At 42.7% G+C, this 20,606-nt stretch overlaps 1 long non-coding RNA gene across 1 annotated transcript; it reads right to left on the bottom strand.

Moving 5' to 3' along the window:
- Window positions 1–15,005: 15,005 nt before the first annotated feature.
- Window positions 15,006–19,885, bottom strand: LOC308577982. The gene is made up of 3 exons (XR_014003801.1): window positions 19,806–19,885; window positions 17,938–18,133; window positions 15,006–15,142 (listed from the first exon to the last, which is right to left on the bottom strand). It is a non-coding gene; the product is annotated as an uncharacterized lncRNA (long non-coding RNA).
- Between the last annotated feature and the right edge of the window lie 721 nt (window positions 19,886–20,606).

The following is a 20,606-nucleotide window of genomic DNA, read 5'->3' as shown; positions in this document are numbered from 1 at the left end:
TGGTTCTTGTCTGTTCTTGTAAGTTTTTAGCTGTTTTAAATTTGGAGGTTTAAGTATATATATGTTGGTGGGAAACTGTCGTGTGACGGGCCAATGGCCGTAATAAATATCAATCAAGAATGGAAATAAAAAGTCCATTGTATAAAATACATTTGAGGGTCACTTGAGCAGGAAGCACGTGAGGCGCAGCAAAACACAGGCCGATAAACAGTAGACAAAGCCCATCTTTCCCAAACATCGCAGGAAAAGGCCAGAATTTACGAAGCGCATGAACCATCACAGCTTTCCTCAATGATGAAGCAATTGCTAATATATAATCATAGAACTAGGGAGTTTGAAAGGGCCACGAGGCTCATCTAGGCTTACCCCCTGCAATGTGGGAATCTTTGCCAAAGAGCTTCCCTCTTGTGGCTTATCCCCACAACAGATACTGACTTTGGGTTTTAGTCAAGCAAACAGTCTAATCCAGGCATTCCCAACCTGCGGCCCTCCAGATGTTTTTGTCCTACAACTCCCATGATCCCTACCTCACAGGACCAGTGGTCAGGGATGATGGGAATTGTAGTCCAAAACATCTGAAGGGCCGACGGCTGGGGATGCCTGGTCTAATCTGTCAGTGCCTAAATGATCTCAAGTGTCAGAACAACTTGACTGCTATCAGGAAATTTCCCACCGTCCCATTTCGACTCTCCAGCACCTGATCTGCATCACCAAGCAATCCCAAAATGCCGACAGCTTTGAACCTTGCAAGATCAAATGTCTCGCCCTGGACTGGACTCGAGGGACGATTCCGACAGATTCCACATGGGAAACGCTCATGTCCCATGTAGCACCAAATCAGTAGTGCATGTGCTTTATAAAAAGCCTTGAGGAGATGATTGTGTTGTTGTTTAGTCGTGTCCAACTCTTCGTGACCCCCTGGACCAGAGCATGCCAGGCACTTCTGTCTTCCACTGCCTCCCGCAGTTTGGTCCAACTCATGCTGGTAGCTTCGAGAACACTGTCCCACCATCTCGTCCTCCGTTGTCCCCTTCTCCTTGTGCCCTCCATCTTTCCCAACACCAGGGTCTTTTCAAGGAAATCCAGGAAATGCTGGGTGAGATCCCATGGACAGTAATACTAAAAGGAAAGGGAGTTCATGATGGCTGGGAGTTTGTTAAGAGGGAGATACTAAAAGCACAACGTCAGGCAATACCAATGAGACTGAAACATGGAAGTTGCCTAAAGAAGCCAGGGTGGCTATCTAAAGAACTTTTAACTGAGTTAAGATTAAAAAAGGATGTGTACAAAAACTGGAAAAGGGGGGAAACCACCAAAGAGGAATTCAAACAAATAGCCAGCACATGTAGACACAAAGTCAGAAAAGCTAAAGCACAGAATGAACTCAGGCTGGCTAGAGAGGTTAAAAGCAACAAAAAAGGCTTTTATGGGTATGTTCGTAGCAAAAGGAAGAACAAAGAAACAGTGGGGTCACTCAGAGGAGAAGATGGTGAAATGCAAACAGGGGACACAGAAAGGGCTGAACTCCTCAATGCCTTCTTTGCCTCAGTCTTCTCCGATAAAGAAAACAATGCCCGACCTGAAGAATTTGGAGCAAATGATTCAGCAAAGGAAACACAGCCCAGAATAACTAAGGAGATAGTACAAGAATACTTGGCTAGTTTAGATGTATTCAAGTCTCCAGGGCCAGATGAACTGCATCCAAGAGTATTAAAAGAACTGGCAGATGTGATCTCAGAACCACTGGCAGTCATCTTTGAGAATTCCTGGAGAACAGGCAAAGTCCCGGCAGACTGGAGGAGGGCAAATGTTGTCCCCATTTTCAAAAAGGGGAAAAGAGAGGACCCAAATAATTATCGCCCAGTCAGTCTGACATCAATACCAGGGAAGATTCTGGAGCAGATCATTAAGCAAACAGTCTGTGAGCACCTAGAAAGGAATGCTGTGATACCAATAGTCAGCATGGATTTCTGAAAAATAAGTCATGTCAGACTAACCTGATCTCCTTTTTTGACAGAATTACAAGCCTGGTAGATGAAGGGAACGCAGTGGATGTAGCCTACCTTGATTTCAGCAAGGCATTTGACAAGGTGCCCCATGATATTCTTGTAAAGAAGCTGGTAAAATGCGGTCTTGACTATGCTACCACTCAGTGGATTTGTAACTGGCTGACTGACTGAACCCAAAGGGTTCTCATCAATGGTTCCTCTTCATTCTCGAGAAGAGCGACTAGTGGGGTGCCACAGGGTTCTGTCTTGGGCCCGGTCTTATTCAACATCTTTATCAACGACTTGGATGATGGATTCAAGGGCATCCTGATCAAATTTGCAGATGACACCAAACTGGGAGGGGTGGCTAACACCCCAGAGGACAGGATCACACTTCAAAACGACCTTGACAGATTAGAGAACTGGGCAAAAACAAACAAGATGAATTTTAACAGGGAGAAATGTAAAGTATTACACTTGGGCAAAAAAAATGAGAGGCACAAAAACAAGATGGGGGACACCTGGCTTGAGAGCAGTACATGTGAAAAGGATCTAGGAGTCTTGGTTGACCATAAACTTGACATGAGCCAACAGTGTGACGCAGCAGCTAAAAAAGCCAATGCAATTCTGGGCTGCATCAATAGGAGTATAGCATCTAGATCAAGGGAAGTAATAGTGCCACTGTATTCTGCTCTGGTCAGACCTCACCTAGAGTATTGTGTCCAGTTCTGGGCACCACAATTCAAGAAGGACACTGACAAACTGGAACGTGTCCAGAGGAGGGCAACCAAAATGGTCAAAGGCCTGGAAACGATGCCTTATGAGGAACGGCTAAGGGAGCTGGGCATGTTTAGCCTGGAGAAGAGGAGGTTAAGGGGTGATATGATAGCCATGTTCAAATATATAAAAGGATGTCACATAGAGGAGGGAGAAAGGTTGTTTTCTGCTGCTCCAGAGAAGCGGACACGGAGCAATGGATCCAAACTACAAGAAAGAAGATTCCACCTAAACATTAGGAAGAACTTCCTGACAGTAAGAGCTGTTTGACAGTGGAATTTGCTGCCAAGGAGTGTGGTGGAGTCTCCTTCTTTGGAGGTCTTTAAGCAGAGGCTTGACAACCATATGTCAGGAGTGCTCTGATGGTGTTTCCTGCTTGGCAGGGGGTTGGACTCGATGGCCCTTGTGGTCTATTCCAACTCTATGATTCTATGATTCTCTTCTCATGAGGTGGCCAAAGTCTTGGAGCCTCAGCTTCAGGATGTGTCCTTCCAGTGAGCACTCTGGGCTGATTTCCTTCAGAATGGATAGGTTTGATCTTCTTGCAGTCCATGGGACTCTCAAGAGTCTCCTCCAGCATCATAATTCAAAAGCATCAATTCTTCGGCGATCAGCCTTCTTTATGGTCCAGCTCTCACTTCCATACATCACTACTGGGAAAACATAGCTTTTACTATACTGACCTTGTTGGCAAGGTGGTGTCTCTGCTTTTTAAGATGCTGTCTAGGTTTGTCGTGAGATGATTACCCCTCCTTTATTGCCTGTTCCGGGTTGCCCAACCACTACCCCAGAGTCCTCTCTTGGCAGATCAAGAGGAGCAGGTGACGGCAAAGGCGGCCGGGTTTTGAGCTGGGGCAGTCAGAATAAGGTCCACTCTCGATTCAAAACCCTCAAATGTATTTGATATCATTGATTTTTCATTTCTATTCCTTGCAGATCATCTCGTTGTTTTATTGCTACAACCAAGGGCTGATGCAAATTAAGAGGATAATGATAATGATGATGATGATAATAATAATAATAATAATAATAATAATAATAATAATAATAATAATAATAATAATAATAATAAACTTTTATTTGTATCCTGCCCTCCCCGTCCGAAACCGGGCTCAGGGAGGCTAACACCAAATATGTAACACTGGTATAAAATCAAGCAATAACGAAATTACCTCCTGAAAACAAGCCAGGATCAAATTCAAATCCAATTAGATGGCTTTCCGCAGGATTAGGGTTGGGAACAGTAAACGCTCATCAGGCCCAACTCTTATATGGGCCTGTGAGAACACTGGGAGGCCTCTTTCATACTAGTCCTTACACAAAAAGAGAAGGGGAGTCAGGTTGAACCAAAGGCCCGGCGGAACAACTCCATCTTACAGGCCCTGCAGAAAGATGTCAGATCCCACAGGGTCCTGATCTCTTGTGGCAGAGAGTTCCACCAGGCCGGGGCCAAGGCTGAAAAGGCCCTGGCCCTGGTCGAGGCCAGCCTAATCTCCCTGAAGCCCAGGACCTCTAACATTTTTTTATTTGCAGACTGTTAGATCCTCCGTGGAGAGGCGGTCCTAGGCTGTATTCATTCGTTTGGCCCAACGTGGGGCTCGTACCCATGACCCCAAGATTCAGAGTCTCAGCGCTCTGCCGCCTGAGCTACTCACACAGCTGCCCTCTTGTGCACCTCACCTCAAATTTGTCCGAATTGTGCATGCCTGGGATTCACTGCATGAGATGGGAGGTGGGGTGGTTCCCAAAGTCAGAGCTCAGGTAGTCAACGCGGAGCCGGCCCTCACTGCCTTTCAGGTCCTTGGGGTGCTCGTAAGGCGGCTTGTGGAGCACGTTGATCTAGCAAGGGGATTCAAGAAAGCCGGGTTACGGAAATGACATGGGGGTGGGGGACATGAGGCCACATCTTTGAAGTTGTTCCAATGTTACAAATATACATACCTTTGACTTGACAGCCCAAGAAAGACACGCAGAAAATCTATGCTTTAACCGACTCTCCTCATTCCGCCATTTGAACGAATTTGGGCTCCACCTCCCTCCATGAGCCAAGAAGCAGGAAGTCATGTAGGCAGCAGGAACAGGGCATCCCGCCAGAATTCCCCAAGCCTGAGAGCACATACACGGCACCCCACCGAGGGAGGGACCAAGGGGGCAACCATAGACATCTGCCAAGGCAGTTTAGCAAGGCAGGTGTTCTGAATGCCCATCTCCAGACAAGTCCAGTGGGAAAGGACGTGTCAAGAGTTTTATTGTTCTTTCAGTGATGGAGATTTAAGGGGTCTGATAAAGGGACCTCATAGTGAATGCATAACCCTTGTATACCCCTCCTCATTTGTGATGTGCTAGTGATGTAGTGATGATGTATCAACGATGCTGCTTGAAGTGTATTCTGGGGGGAAGAAGGAAGTTTTAAAAGTTGACATTGCCCCATGCTCGGGGTTCTTACTCCTGGGCAGACCTGTGGTGCAACAGTAAGAATCATGGTCTACTGACCACTGTTTTGCTCCAAATTACCGGGCTGGGACTTCCTCCTTTTACTGACAGCATGGACCCATGGGGGACAAGTGCCCCGTGAGCTAGGCTGTCAAGGAGTCACTCACCCTGGAATTTTTTCGCTTAACAGCCATTGGCGCCAATACAGAGCAGGCTTCCTAAACCTTGGCCCTCCAGCTGTTTTCAAACTACAGTGCCCATCATCCCTGACCACTAGATCTGCTAGCTAGGGACCATGGAGCTGTAGGCCAAAAGCATCAGGAGGGCCAAGGTTGAGGAAGCCTGATAGAGAGCTCTACCTCTCTTTCAAATCAGAGCCGGCAAAGGCGGTGGAGTTCCTGCGCGGGTGCCTCGAGGCGGTTGGAGGATGGATGGCAGCTAACTGGTTGAGGTTGAATCCTGACAAGACTGAAGTTCTGTGGTGTGTGGGCGGGTGGGGGGGACTCCCTGGTCCTGAACGGGGCAACTGTGCCCCTGAAGGACCAGCTGCACAGTCTGGGGGTCATTTTGGACCCATGGAGGCACAGGTCTGTTCTGTGTCCAGGGCAGCTCTATCTGGGATGCAGGATAAGACCCTCCCTGCCCACGGACTCTCTTGCCAGAGTGGCGCATGCTCTTGTTATCTCCAGCTTGGACGACTGCAATGCGCTCTATGTGGGGCTACCTTACTGCAATTAATCCAGAATGTGGTAGCCAGACTGGGGGCCGTGAACAGCCGCAGAGACCACATAACACCAGTCTTGAAAGACCTGCATTGACTCCCAGTACGTTTCCGGGCACAATTCAAAGTGTTGGTGCTGACCTTGAAAGCCCTAAACAGCCCAGCAGATGAAACTTTCCTCTGGTTGTCAATATTAAGAGGATGCCAGCAAGATCAAGCCTTTCTGTAAAATAAAGGATTTAAATCCAGTCTGACTGAGACCACATACCACCGGTCCCAAGAGATCTGCTTTGGCTCCCAGTACGTTTCCAAGCACAATTCATAGTGTCGGTGCTGACCTTGAAAGCCCTCAATGGCCTCGGCCCAGTAGACCTGAAGGAGCATCTCCACCCCGGACACCGGGGTCCCTCTCCCGAGGGCCTTCTGGCGCTTCCCTCCCTGCAAGAAGCCAAGTTACAGGGAAGCAGGCAGAGGGCCTTCTCGTGGTGACGGCCGCCCTGTGGAACGCCCTTCCATCAGATGTCAAAGAAATAAGCAATTATCTCACTTTTAAAAGACATCTGAAGGCAGCCCTGTTTAGGGAAGTTTTTAAATATTTAATGCTGCCTTGTGTTTTTAATATTTGGTTGGCAGCCACCCAGAGTGGCTGAGGATACCCAGACAGATGGGCAGGGTAGAAATAATAAATTATTATATATTATTATATATCCAAAGCCAACATGAAAGCATTCAAACTCTGACGGAACGGAGCGGCGCACACCTCTTCACAGCATAGACCCACCTTGTCCAGGCAAAGGTTCCCATGTCTCTCGGCAATAGCCTTTCGGAAGCCGTGAGACAGTGGATACAGCATGCTGTGATGCGGGTGCACCGAAGGGAGCCGGTTCTTCTCCAGCTGGTCAGCCACAATACTGACAAGCTTCTTCATTCTCTCGCCGTAATCGGTCCAATCACAGACGATCTGAAAGGGGGCAAAGAAAACCAGGGTTCTAGATTCAGGTAGGTAGCCGTATTGGTCTGATGAAGTCAATATATATATATAAATTGTCCAGTAGTGCCTTAGAGACCAACAAAGTTTGTTCTTGGTATAAGCCAGGCACCCCAAGCCTTCGGCCCTCCAGATGTTTTAGACTACAATTCCCATCATCCCCGACCACTGGTCCTGTTAGCTAGGGATCATGGGAGTTGTAGGCCAAAACATCGGGGGGGGGGGCGCAGGTTGGGGATGCCTGATATAAGCTTTTGTGTGCATGCACACTTCTTCAGATACACTGAAGCGGAAGTCCCCAGACCCTGATATACAGAGGGAGAAGTCCCCAGACCCTGCTATATAAGAGTAAGGAGAAGCCCCCAGACCCTGATATATAGTGGGAGGGTGAGTTGGGGTTTTTCTCCGAAGGGTAGTAGGAGTCAATGGGTATGGTCCACCTGCTGGCAACTGTGAATGACTGAAAAAACAAGGGATGGTACGCAGATGACCTGAAATAGTTTTAGGATATGTAATGAGACACAGTCGTCCACAGGTTGACCATACCGATTGAGTCCTACTACCGTTCAGAGAAATACCCCGCCCCACCCTCCCTCTAAATATCAGGGTGTGGGGACTTCCGCTTCAGTGTATCTGAATAAGTCTGCCTGCACATGAAAGCTTAGACACAGAACAAACTGAGTTGGTCTCTAAAGTGACATTGGACAATTCCTGAATTAGGTGACGCTTTTACCATTACCGTGGTACCTTGGGACTCAAACGCCTCGGTTCCCAAATGCCGGAAACCCTGGGAGTGTTGGCCCTTAAAACTCTGCCTCACCTGCAAACAGTGCGCCAGGTTGCAGTAAGCGTCAGGAAAATCCGGCTTCAGTTTCAAGGCGGTGCGATACGAAGCAATTGCCTCTGGGATGTTTCCGGAATCCTAGAAAGGGAGGGATATTTCAGCAATTGCCACTAGCTTTTTTTCTCAACCATCAAAACCAAAGATGAAGAACAGACAGAAGGCACGATGATCCACACCTGGTAGACTTATAAAGTAACATTCAACAATCATTGGAATAGAACAGGGGTCGGCAAACTTTTTCAGCAGGGGGCCGTCCACTGTCCCTTAGACCTTGTGGGGGCCAGACTAGATTTTGGGGAGGGGGAAAAAGGAACGCATTCCTATGTCCCACAAATAACCCAGAGGTGCATTTTAAATAAAAGGACACATTATACTCGTGTCAAAACATGCCGACTCCCGGCTAGATTGAGAAGGCCATGGGGCCGTAGTTTGCCTCCCCATGCTATAGAATAATATTGAGTATCAGCATGTAAAAATTCAATAGAAACCTACTCTTAACAATTACAATAAATTGTAATTAATCGTACAATAAATGAATATTACAATGAATGATTATTGTAATTGATCATAGAATAAATGTTACAATAAATGGTTATAAAACAATGGCAAGTCACAGTGTCTACAATAGCCGCAGCGAGAATCTTAACAGACAAAGGATGGAAAGGAGAATCCCATCCCTACTAAGTTGGCGTAGCTAGCAAAAAGGCTAAAATACGCAGAATTAGCAAGATTATAATACAGGCAGAATTACGAGAGGTTTTGGAAGAAACATTTCATAGAGAACAGGACACTTGCAGAGTACAGTGGTACCTCTGGATGTGAATGGGATCCGTTCCGGAGCCCCGTTCGCATCCCGAAGCGAATGCAACCCGCATCTGCACGTCGCAATTCGCCGCTTCTGCGCATGACATCATTTTGAGGGTCTGTGCATGTGGCGAAACCCGCAAGTAACGTGCTCCGTTACTTCTGGGTCACTGCGGAGCGCAACCCAAAAATATTCATCCTGAAGCATATTTAACCCGAGATAGGACTGTATTGTCTAAATTTACAGGGGTGCCCAAATTTTCCCAAAGAGGGCCAGATTTGACATGAGGGCGGGGCAAATTTGTTGAGCTGTTTTAGGATTTAACCCCAAGGTTGTTGAGCTCTTTTTAGGATTGAAGTTGTTGAGCATTTGGGGGGGGGGGGTTGCCCCAGTAAGTAAACCAGGTTACGCTCCCCGGCCACACGCTGGACATGTGTGGTCTAAAAAAAAATGTTGGGAAAATTTAAATTCTTTGGCAGGTGTGGATTGACAAAGGACAGCAGGAAATATGACAAAACCAATGCATTTTGAGATCTAGGAGAGACGAGCAAAAGGGCGCCATCGGAAATGTGACGTAGGGGTGATTGGAAGTCACAATGAGATTTTTGGGTGTGGAACTCCACCATACTTTCCGTCTATATAAGCCACCCTCTATTTGGGGGGGCTCAAATTTAAGAAAATGAGCCATTCACCCACCCAATCACCCGTATAAGACCCCCCCCCCATTTTTATTTCAAAGTAAAAATAGCAATTTTTTCATTTTCCTTTAAAAAAAATTATTTACAAACAAACACATAGACACAAAACAAAATTCGTATTACCCTACCACCCAAAATTTCAGACATTAAAACCACCCTCGTGGCTTCCCTCCACCGCCCCTCACCCTCCTATATAATATTTCACATTGCCATTTTTATTTCCCCCCTATTTATTTATTTATTTTTGATTTCATTTTACATGCTAGTTGCCGTACATTTTCAACACTATACATTACATATATGGATTCCCCACATCTAACCCTATACACAACTCAGCATTTACCCAAATACCCACGTGACTTCCTTCACTCACATTCACATTGCAATTTTTATCTAAATTTATATTTCTTAACTCTTTTAACTTACTATTTATTATTATTATAAACCAGATTTACAAACATTAAACCAAACATATCAACATGTTAGTTTTTGAGCAGTACTTGAACACATAATCTTCAAACCATTTCCATTATATTTTTATTTTCCAGTTTGATTGGTACCTTATTACTGCACTTGACCATGCCAGTTCTATAAATTCAATTAGTTTCTTTATCCAGTCATCCTTTGTGGGTATATATTTCCTGTTCCAGTTTTGTGCAAGGAGTAGCCTTGCTGCAGCTGTCGCGTATAAGAATAATATCTTCCCATCTTGTGGTATTTCTTTACCTCTTATACTCAGTAAATATGCCTCTGGTTTTCCCCTCTAAATTAATTCTGATCATCTTTTTTATTTCCTCATGAATTTTTTAACGTTTCTGTAGCCCCACCATAAACGTATCGGCGTGCCCTCTGCCTCCTCACACTTCCAGCATAAATTCCAATTCTCCCCTTTTTCTTTTTGTGCCCCATCTCGGTTTGGGACGGCTTTTGCCAGTTGTTTTCCTTTTGTAAAAACTAAGATTCCCCTGCTGCCCCCCCCCCCAGTTTTTTTTTTTTTAAATAGATTTAGCAGAGACACAAAGCTTACCTTATGGATGGAAGTGAGGTTGCTGTGGGCATCGGCAAACGCAGGATTTATCTGGATTGCTCTTGTGTAGCATTGCAGAGCTCCCTGGACGTCTTGCATTTCCTTCAAGGTGTTCCCCATGTTGGAATAGGCGTCTGCAAAAGTGGGACTGATTCTGACATGGAGGGGGAGAGAAAAAGTGCCATTTTGGTACAAAAATACTCTGAAGTTACGCTGGAAATGTAAGGGTCAAGAAGGCTCTTTCTATCCTATACGGTGGTCTTTAGGGCAGTTCATTAAAAAAACTTTTTTAAAAAATGCCTTCTCCAAAGCCTTCACAAAATAGGAAAACGTCCAAGAAAACAGCTATTTTCATGGAGGGTTGAGATATTAACTGATATGCACAAAATTTCAGATATAGCTATATAATCCCTAGTGTAGTAAGATAAGACCTTGGGAGCAGGCATCTTCAAAAAAGTGTTTTTTATGAACCACCCTAGTGGTCATGTGAGACAGTGAGACCTTGGTTCTCAAATGTTTTTTATACAGGTTTCTTTATACAGAAGGTTTTTTATACAGAAAGGTTCAGCATTGTGGCATCCTCTTCATACGGACAAGCAGCACTTTCCTTTTGGGAAATTCCATGCTCCTCAATTCTGGCAATTATTAATCACTCTCAATTCCACCCTAATAATTGCCACCTGCCCGGATTTTAACTTGTCTGAATTAATTTTTATTTGAATTACTTGATGTCTGCTTTTAGGCTCGTTGTGTTGTTTTTATGATGTTAGCTGCTCTGAGCCCAGCCTTGGCCGGCGAGGGTGGGATACAAACAAAAACAAATTATTATTATTATTATTACTACTACTCAAACGCTTTGGTTCCCAAATGCCGAAAACCCAGAAAAAGTGTTCCAGTTTCCAGGCGTTTTTCGGAAGCCAAACATCAAATTTGGCTGTCAGCTATTCTTTCTGGGGCGCCTGCACCAATCAAACAGACTTCGGGAACAGATTAAGTTTGGTGCTTTGGTTTTTGCAATTTATGTGGTGTTTTTGTTTCGGAGGCTTTTTTGGTTCATTTGTTTTTGCGACTGTGCGGATCCCAGTTTAGTTACTGATTGATTGATTGATTGATTGATTGATTGATTGTGTGATTGCAGAAACGGATAGAAGCCCCGGTCCCCATCCGAACAATGACTATCATCAGTGCAGGTGAGGAAAAAAAATAATTTTCATTTTTATCATTTACAAGACTGTTGTATTTATTTTAGAGTACAGTACATGGATGACTGCTTTCATTTTAGGGATCAGTGGTCTCGTTAGATAGTAAAATTCATGTTAAATGGCTGTTTTAGGGATTGTTTTTCAAAGTCTGGTACGGATTAATCCGTTTTGCATGACTTTCTTTTTTTTATATATAATAATTTTTATTACGTTTTTTTCCAGATTACAAATAGAAAAGAAAGAACATAGACAGTAGAAAGAAAGAAAAAACAGAAAATCTCAACCATTTCAACAACTTATTTCAGATTTCTATCGGGCTTCCCCACATCTCCCACATAGTGCATTCTTAACAATAAAATTATCAGCAAATTATAACCTTGTTTCATGTGTTTCTTTTTACTTTCAATTGCAGTTTAAGTTTAAATCTCTTGTTTTCAATTTACTTTTAAAATATAACATATTGTCATTTTTACCCATTTAAACCTTGATTCTTTCGTAAAAATTATCCAATTTCTTATATAAACCATTTTGTTGCTGGGGCTGATATTCCAAATCATACGGCGTCTTAAGATTCATATAACTTATAATACTTTTGCAAATAGTCCTTAAATTTACACCAGTCCTCCTCCATTGCTTCTTCTCCCAAGTCTCGAATCCTTGCAGTCATCTCGGCTAGTTCCATGTAGTTCATCAGTTGCGTCTGCCAGTCCTCCAGTGTGGGCAAATCTTGAGTCTTCCAATGCTTAGCGATAAGAATCCTTGCTGCAGTAGTAGCATACATAAAAAGAGTTCTATCCTTCTTTAACACCTTCTGGCCGACAATGCCCAGGAGGAATGCCTCTGGTTTCTTAGGGAAAGTGTATTTAAACACCTTTTTAAACTCGTTATATATCATTTCCCAGAAGGCCTTCACTCTTGGACAGGTCCACCAGAGGTGAAAGAATGTCCCTTCAGCCTCCTTACATTTCCAGCATTTATTATCGGACAAGTGGTAGATCTTAGCAAGCTTGACTGGGGTCATGTACCACCTGTATACCATTTTCATAATGTTTTCTTTCAAGGCATTACATGCCGTAAACTTCATACCGGTGGTCCATAACCTTTCCCAGTCCTCAGACATGATGTTATAACCAATGTCCTGGGCCCATTTTATCATGGCTGATTTAACTGTCTCATCCTGAGTGTTCCATTTAAGCAGCAAGTTATACATTCTCGATAATAGCTTGGTCTTTGGTTCTAACAATTCTGTCTCAAGTTTCGATTTTTCCACCTGGAATCCTGTTTTTTTATCTAGCTTAAAAACCTCATTAATTTGGGCATAATGAAACCAATCTTGCACTTTACCCTTTAACCTTTCAAAGCTCTGCAACCTCCAATTATCTCCAATGTTTTCTATTATTTCCCAATATTTCGGCCAACCGGCCTCCATATTGGGTTTTTTCCGAGCCTTGGCCTCTATTGGTGATACCCACCTCGGAGTTTTGCTTTCTAGTAAGTCTTTGTATTTTTTCCAGACCATAAATATTGCTTTCCTGACAATATGGTTTTTAAACATTCCATATGTTTTTGCCTTGTCATACCACAAATACGCATGCCAACCTAACGAGTTATTAAAGCCTTCCAGATCTAGGACATCAGTGTTTTCCAACAAGATCCAATCTTTCATCCAGCAGAAGGCTGCAGCTTCGTAATATATCCTTAAGTCCGGCAGGGCAAATCCCCCTCTTTCCTTTGCATCAGTTAGTATTTTAAACTTTATTCGGGGCTTTTTGCCCTGCCAGACAAATTTAGAGATATCCTTCTGCCACTTTCCAAAACATTCCACTCTGTCCACAATCTGCAAGGCCTGAAACAAAAACAACATCTTTGGCAAAACGTTCATTTTTATAGCTGCAATTCGGCCTAACAAGGACAACTTCAGTCTTGACCAAATTTCTAGATCCTTTTTAACTTCTGACCAACATTTCTCATAATTATCTTTAAATAAATTCAGGTTCTTGGAGGAGAGATTGACCCCCAGGTATTTCACTTTTTTAACAATATTTAGTTCTGTTTCCTTCTGAAACCCTTCTGTTTCAGTAGCTGTCAAATTTTTCCCTAACACCTTAGTTTTTTGTTTGTTCAACTTGAAACCCGCCACCCGACCAAATTTCTGTATCAGTTCCAGAACTCTTTTTGTACTAGATTCTGGCTCCTGTAATGTTAAAACCAAGTCATCTGCAAATGCTTTCAGTTTATATTGTTTCACTCCGACCCGTATTCCTTGTACCTGCCGATCCTTCCTTATCATGTTCAGCAAAACCTCCAGGACTGAGATAAACAATAAAGGGGACAGGGGGCACCCCTGACGTGTACCTTTTTCAATCTGAAGCTCTTCTGTCACCACATTGTTCACTATTGTTCACTAGATAGAGTTTTGCATGACTTTCTATGGGAAAGTGCACCTTGGTTTTGGAACACATTCAGTTTGAGAACCAAGGTACCACTGTATAATTAACTGGGGGGGGGGGGGGAGAGAACATTTGTGTAAAAACCAGAAGCCTTTCTAATAGGTTTAACGGGTGAAGAAATACCAAGAGACCTAAAAAGACAGTGTATTCTATTTATGCCAGAATGTTCTTAGCCCGGATGTGGAAGGAAGAGAAGGTCCCAACAAAAGAAGAGTGGATTATCAAAATGACTGTGAAGATCAGACATCAAGATGATAGGAAATTTAAGCAAAGAAAAAAGTTAAAAGGACAAAATGGGGAAAATAATGAAGATGAAATGTGAAAAAGCATGGTGCAAAAACCTTAAGGATATAACCATCGTTAGTTCAAAGATGGCAAAATTAAGGGAGAATGAGATAGGCAGGAGAAGTAAATATTTAAAAAACCAGAAGAGGGAAGCTGGGGGAGATTGGGATTCATCTATGCTGTCTGCAAGAATGATGTTTGTGTTGAATATAAAATGCTAAAACTTAATAAAAACTATTTATATATATAAAAAAATTAAACAAGAATGGGAAAAATTTATTGAATACCTTAAAGATACATATTTAGAAATAATAATAATAATAATAATAATAATAATAATAATAATAATAATAATAATAATAATGGGCCTATGAACTGCCTTTTTCGTACGCATAGGAAATACTGTTAGAAAATAAGACTGTCAGGGGATCAAGCTCAGCCGACACAGAGAACAGCATGTGCCCAGCTTTTATTTCAATTTCTGTACCGTTCCTTAACACCTTGCATTGTTCTTCTGATGAAAAAGCAGATTTTTGGTCATTCCAGGAGGCCTAGGAATATAAAAAGGGGGACAGACCCTCTTCCTTCCAAAAGGGACTTATCGGACCATGCTTTGTCGAGCCTCAAAATGCTACTTCACTTTCACTTCTTCACCATTATTTCCGTTATTGATCAAGAAAAATTTGATCGGCGATTTTTAAAAAGACCCAGACTAGGAGTCCAGGGTACGCATGCCTAACCCTTATATCTCAATTTAATTGTTGTAATTCTCCACGCACGTACCTCAAGAGCTTTCCGGTAGAGGCGGACAGCCTCCTCGATATTCCCTTGTTCTCGCTTGATGTTCGCCAGGTTATTAAGAGAATCCGCGTGAGTCGGACATAAACGGAGAGCTGTATTGTAGCATTCCTCGGCTTCGGCAACCTTCGAAACACAAAACAGAGTTTTTACACGAATATTAGTATGTCTTTCACAGGAGCCCAAAAGGCTGCTCTGTGATGTGATGGCTGGATTGAGGTTTGATACGGCCCCTCAGCTCCTGACGGTAACTTGGTATTAGAGCGGTTCATAAAAAACTCTTTTTTTGAAAATGCCTGCTCCAAAGTTCTTCTCTTACCAACAGTAGAGATTATATAGCTATATCTGGAATGGCATGCATATCAGTTAATATCTTTTATATATATATGCCAGCTGTCCTTTGTCAACAACCAATTGTTGCTGTTTTTTATATTGAATATATGCTATATGGTAACTGTTGCACCTCATAGGTAACTCAAGCCTTCTGCACGTCACAAAAGATGTATTTTATCAAAGTCATTGTTGAACTGAAATACAATTAAGAAGTATATTAATAGTGAAATGCAATTAAGAAGAAGCATATTAACAGTAAAACCCCACAATTGTTGAGCCTTTTTTAAGGATTTGACCCCAGAGGTGCTGACCTTTTTTTAGGATTAAGGTTCTTGAGCTTTTTGGGGGGAAGTTTTGCCCTAGTAAATAAACCGCCACGAGGGCCGGATTAAATCGACCAGAGGGCCAGATTAGGCCCCTGAACTGGACTTTGGACATGCCTGGTCTAAAAGAACATTGGGAAAATTTAAATTCTTTGGCAGGATAGCAGGAAATATGACAAAACCAATGCATTTTGAGATCTAGGAGAGATGGGTGGAAGGCCCCCAAAGTGGACTTTGGACATGCTTGGTTTAGGGGAACATAAATACAAGAGCAGACTAATCCGATTCAAACTCTCTTTCCCGCACACTTACCGTCTTTTGCAAGATGTATTTAAGGAAGACAGTAAGGGAAATGGTTTTGGTCATACTAAATCAAAATTAAGAGACAGAGTTGCTAGATAGTAAAAGAAAATCATTGCCAAAAACGTATAAGAATGGCATACAAAGGATGAAGAAGTTAAGTCGGTTATGATTAAATGGGCTCAAGATTTTGGTCATAACATTGAATTAGATAAGTGGGAAAGATTATGGGCAAAAACAATTTATTGAATGTACAGCACTAATTAAAAATTTAATGAAGGTGACGTATAGGTGGTATTTGACGCCGACTAAACTTGCTAAAATATATATAACTCAAGATAAGGCACGCTAGAAATGCAAGGAGAAGGAAGGGAATTTCGTCCATAGGTGGTGGATGTGCACTAAAGTCAAAGTCTACTGGGATATGATTTACAAAGAATTGAAAAAGATCTTTAAATATACTGTTATTAAAAAAACCAGAGGCTAATTTTTGAAAGTGATTTACAAATGCTAAAGTAAATTGTTTTAAGTAGAGTAAGAAGGTAAATAGGGCGATATATGTTCAGGTAGGCAGCTGTGGTGGTCTAACGCAGTTGAAATATATAAAAAATATATAAATTGTCCAGTAGCACATTGCAGACCAACTCAGTTTGGTCTTGGTAGAAGCTTTTGTATCTGAAGAATTGGACCTGCATACAAAAAATTATACCAAGAAGAAGCCAAGTTTAGCAAGCCCTGTTTAGGGAAGCTTTTAATGTTTGACGGACTATTGTATTTTAATATTTTGTCGCCAAGAGTGGCTGGGGAAACCCAGCCAGATAGGCGGGGTATAAATTTTATTATTATTATTATTATTATTATTATTATTATTATTATTATTATTATTATTATTATCATCATCATCATCATCAGGTGCTACTGGACAATTTTTAAAGGGTGATATAGAAATGCTAAGAGGATCGTGACTGCTTAAGAAAGCCAGGGAGTGGGAGCGGGGGAAGGGGGAGGGGAGTCGACGCTTGGTATGAGCAAAGTTGTATGTGACGATATGACAAAGGAAAAAATAAAAGAGGACTTCTTCTAGGTTCTGTACCCCAAATCCCCCCCCAAAGAGCCCAATTTCGAGGTCACCATCATCTGGAAGGCTTTTTTCAGCAAACCCTCTGACATACAGAAAGCAAAAGGGACCGGTTTCATTTTCTTTTTTTAATTTTTATTTTATTTATAACATAGTCCACAACAACTCATACATACAAACAGACCCACCACCATTGACTAATTATCAAAATTAAACTCCTATCCCCTTACACAAAGAAAACATAACATAAAAATAAAAGACTTTATTCTGTTAAATGGCCGCCTTATTTACCTCTTGTATACTATTTCTTTTGTATGGGATTATTACAATTTTTCCTAATTATGACTTAAACCACAAAGTCTCCTGTAGAAATTAATTGAAACAAGTCCAAGTGTATATTTTGGGGCACTGTTTGGTAAAGTATTCTCTGCATTTTCCCCATTCCTTTTGGAATTCTTGTCTGGGTTGTGCCCTAATTGTCTCTGTTAATCTGGCCAATTCAGCATGGGGTAAAAGCCTAAGAAAAAGCTAAACAACTTCAATCCTAAAAAAAGTTCAACAATTTAAACCCTAAGAAAAGAGCTCAACAACTTCAATCCTTAAAAAAAGTAAACAACTTTGGTCGGCCCTTATGGCCCTTCACTTCATCAAATCTGGCCCTCTTTGAAAAAAGTTTGGACACCACTGCCTAATAGGAAAGTTTCTGTATTTTTTTTTCACAGGCCCACCAGAAATGTATAAGTGTCCCTTCTTCTTTACTGCACCTCCAGCACAGTTTTTTTGTTTTATACATTTTAGCTATTTTGGCAGGTGTTAAGTACCATCTATAAAACATCTTTTATATAGATGTTCCCCCCACCCCAAGGCAAAAGGGACCAGTTTCTTACGCTGCCTTTCTCTTTCAGCGCGTTGGCCAGGTTGCAGTAGGCGTCAGGGAAGTGGGGCTGGAGCTCAATGGCCCTCTTGTAGGTATCGATTGCCAGATCGATCAGCCCCTGTTCGTAATACACACATGCCAGGTTGCCGTGGACAACAGCGTGGTTGGGACTCAGGCTCAGGGCCCGTAGGTAGGCTGCAACGGCTCTGAAATGAGATCAAGGACTGGTTCAGTTTCATTGTCACCAGGGTGGATAAAAATCTGTTTTTTAAAAAATAAAATGCTTTGGGAGGACGATTAAGAGGATCGAGGCGGGCCGGGACTGCTGATTCTTTTAGATTTGTTAGCGGCCTTCGACATGGTCGATCACAAACTTTTGGACCACCGCCTTGCCAACGTGGGGATTCAGGGCACAGTCAGACAATGGCTGTGCTCCTTTATCTCAAGTCGGGGACAGAGGGTGGCGCTAGGGAGGGAGTTGTCGCTGCGGCACTCCTTGTTGTGTGGAGTGCCGCAGGGCACAATCCTTTCCCAGATGCTTTTCAATATCTTTATGCGCCCCCTTGCCCAGATTGTCCGGAGTTTAGGGCTGAGTTGTCGTCAATATGCTGATGACACCCAACTTTATCTGTCAATGGACTCGGCCCCAGACACACTGACCAGATGCTTGGAAGCCGTGGCTGGGTGGCTGCGTGGGAGCCAGTTGAAGTTAAATCCTTCGAAGACAGAGGTCCTCTGGCTGGGTCAGGACAACATGGGGTTGGGGGGCCAACTCCCATCTCTTGTGGGGGCGCAATTAGTGCCAGAGCCTTCTGTCAAGAGCTTGGGTGTAACCTTCGATGCCTCTCTTTCCATGGAGGCACAGGTTGCAGCCACAGCAAAGGTGGCATTTTTCCACCTCCGCCGTATTAAGGAATTGGTTCCTTACCTTTCTCGCCCTGATCTGGCCAGTGATCCATGCGATGGTCACCTCCAGGCTTGATTATTTTAACTCGCTCTATGCTTAGACTCACTCTGACACCCTATATGGGATTTGGTATATAAATTTTCCCGTGGCTTTTTTGCTGGCCCATGTAGCACCAGCATGGATAGCTGGCTTGGGTGAATAGCTGATGTTTCCTCCCTTTGTAGTCTTGATGAGGCTGCATTTTAAGCTGTATTTTAATTAACTGGGGTTTTTTTCTATTCTATTTTATTGTAATTTATATTTGGTGTTAGCCGCCCTGAGCCCGGCCCTGGCCAGTGAGAGCGGGGTAGAAATAAATAAATAAATAAATAATTCGGGGAAGAATTATTTGTTTTAAGTTTTTCATGTGTGCGAAAACTCAGTCCAAGTTTTTCTTGGGGAAAAAATGTTTCAGCACATCAGTTAAGCAACATGGATACATATGCTACCATGTTACTGTTTTAGTGAAATAAATTGCTTAAATTGTTATGAAGGAAATGTTTCTTTTCTCCTTCCAATCAAGTACAGCAGAAAAGTTGTTCAAATAAAAAGTGTTCACTTATTAAAACTCACCATCATTTCGTCACAATCGGGCTGTATATAGCAGAACCAAATCATTTTGATATAACTGTAGAAAAGACTCTGAAGTTAGGATTCCAAAAAGGAAACCTGCCTCCGATTGTCAATATTAAGAGGATGCCAGCAAGGCTGAACCTTCCGGTAAAAGGGGGATTTAAATCAAGTCTTATGGATTTGGGATTTAAATCAATTTGCTTTAAATAAAATCAACCCTCTAGGCAACAATGGGAGTTAGTTTGGGTATGGGTGCAACCACTAAACTGAGAATATAAGACGTAATGTGATTATACGCAAAACCAATAAAAAACATTTATATAAAAAAGAGAATATAAGCTCTATGCCTATTTGCTTACCTGTCAAATATACGCGCCTCCTTCAAGACGTTCCCCAGATTAATGTAAGCATCCAGGAAGTTGGGGTCCAGGGTCACCGCCTGAAAATATTTAAGATAATAGATTTTTGTTACTAATACAGTCATACCTCAGGTTGAAGTAGCTGCGGGTTAAGCATTTTCGGGTTGTGCTCCGTGGCGACCTAGAAGTAACAGAGCCCGTTACTTCCGGGTTCTGCAGCTTGCGCACGTGCAGACACTCAAAATGATGCCACACGCATCTACGGAAGCAGCAAATTGTGACCCGAGCATGTTCGCTTCAGGATGCGAACGGGGCCCCGGAACGGATCCCGTTCGCATCCAGAGGTACCACTGTATAACAGCATGGTTACTTTTAAATAAGTGGGTCAACTTTGACCTAGGCTGCCTCCTACCTACCTTCCTACCTTATCAATCTACCGACTTTATCTTATTATCTATCTACTTGCCTATCTATCTATCTATCTATCTATCTACCTACCTACCATCTAATCCAGGTGTGGCCCAACTTGGCCCTCCAACCCCCATCATCCCTACCTAACAGGACCAGTGGTCAGGGACAATGTGAGTTGTAGTCCCAAAACAGCTGGAGGGCCAGGTTTGGCCATGCCTGAATCTATCTACCTACTCAATCAATCAATCTAACTAATCTATCTATCCATCTACCAACCTTTCTTATATATGTATCTATCTAATCTACCTACCTAATCTATCTATCTAATCTAATCTAATCTAACTATCTATCATCTATCTAATCTATCTATGCAAGGAATATCAACTGTAC

Source organism: Podarcis bocagei (genome assembly GCF_964188305.1).
Source record: "Podarcis bocagei genome assembly, chromosome: W".
In the NCBI taxonomy this organism is placed as follows: domain Eukaryota; kingdom Metazoa; phylum Chordata; class Lepidosauria; order Squamata; family Lacertidae; genus Podarcis; species Podarcis bocagei.
Note: the sequence above shows the minus strand (reverse complement) of the source record. Positions and strands in the feature narration are given on the sequence as shown.